Raw genomic sequence first — 1902 nt, 5'->3', positions numbered from 1 at the left:
TTATTTGTCTGTTTGTTTTCCTGAGAAACTATTTTGTAGATAATAATATGTAAAATGATAACCATTGATAATTTCCTACCATTTTGTCTGTAATTTGCTAAGTCCCCCCTATTATTATGTTATCCTTCTTTTATTCTTTAAAATAAAAAAAAAATCTTTTTGAATCTTAGCTCTGTCATGTAACATATCCATCACTTCCAACTTTGAGAAAAAAGTCACTTGTATGTCTTAATCCAAGCCCAAGATTTAAAAACAAAAGGTATGTATACTCTAGGGCTCAGGACAAACTATAAAATAGTTAACATTTATTATTATCTTGTGTTAGACACCACTAAATACTTCTTATTAATTTAGACATTTAGTATTCATATCGATCCTAATACATAGATATGATTAACATCTACTTTTTACCAATGAGGAAACTGAAACACAGAGAGGGCAAATGACTTGCCCGACATCGTTCAGCTAGTCCACAGCAGAGGTGGGATCTGAGGCCAAGAGTTCTAGCTCCATGGCCCAAGGTCTTACCTCTTCTTTCTATTTCCCTTCCTACCAGACAAGAAGAGAATTTTTGATGTCATTCATTTACCAATCTATGTGCTTTAAGAATGTGAGAAACTGTAGCCCTGTCTTTTCTATCAAAGGATATGAGCAACAGTGCCTCCATCTTAGACTCTTGTCCACCCTTGGCAGCCCCTCCCAAACACACTGGAATTTCGGGAAATGCCTGCTCAGTTTAAATTCTGAGAACATAGCTACTGACCAAGATAGCTTATGGACAGCCAAAGACCTTCATTCCCACACCATCTCACCTCTCATTCTTCCCTCCCTTAACAACCCTGCCCAGCAACTCCTCAGGCCCACCCTTCTCACCACTTAAACTAGCCAGCTGGGATAGGCTGTAAACCTTCAACCCAGCCAATGGGGGAAAAGGTCAGCTACTTCTCAGGAGTCAGGGATAAAATGAGCCTATTGCATTCTCCCTGTGTGCTTGTTGCCTGGCTTTAGAGGTGTTGCTCACCCTTCTGCACGAGTAAAAAACCTAAAAACCTTGTTTTGTCAAGATTTCTTGAGGTCTAAATGCTTCATTATCTGCACCAACAAATTGAATCTGGGCTTACTTCCAACAGGAATAATTGAGTTAACCGACTAAAAGACACTCTATGTACTATCATTTAACTATTTTCACTCATCCTTTCCATAAGAATATCATAAGGAACTTTGTCAAATGCTTTTCTGATGTGCTGTATCTGCAGCTTAACCTAGATCTATAGGCTCAATAAACCCATCAAAGAAAATGAATTTAGTTTGGAATAACTTGTTCACAAGGATCTGCTGGCTTCAGTACTTTCCTTCACCCCTCCACCCTGTACGCTGACCTGCATCACTCACCCCAGCCGCTCCTGGCTATCAGTGAACTAGTCTTGCATATTCCAGTCTAGTTCAATCTTGCTCCAAAACTCTCCACTGCCTAGCCTAATTCTTTGGCATTCTTATGCCATTTTTGATCCTTTCTTCAGTAGAGCAAATATAAGTCTGTTTCATAGAGCACTACTTCTTTCAGTATGTTTTTTAAAGGAATTATTCATGGGTTAAACAAAAAATTTATTTACCACAGAGTCTTTAATATGCTGATGCGTAGTGGGACTCTCTGCTTAGAGGGACATTCCATGTAGAATTTCAATTTAGTTTCTAGTTCCAATCTCCCAACTCTACACATTCCTTATTGGGATATTAGGAACATATTATATAATGGGGGTATATTTGGGCACTAATAACTATTTCCTTATCTAAATGCTCACAAATCACTCGGTTGTTAATGTGTTTTAGCTTTGTATCAGAGAAATCTAAGTAGTTCATCAGCACTAGAATTTTTTCCTTTTTAAGACAACAGAATATGTG

The sequence above is a fragment of the Chinchilla lanigera genome, unplaced genomic scaffold (assembly GCF_000276665.1).
Source record: "Chinchilla lanigera isolate Chin_1 unplaced genomic scaffold, ChiLan1.0 scaffold00034, whole genome shotgun sequence".
Lineage (NCBI taxonomy): Eukaryota > Metazoa > Chordata > Mammalia > Rodentia > Chinchillidae > Chinchilla > Chinchilla lanigera.
This window is presented reverse-complemented; position numbering follows the sequence as displayed.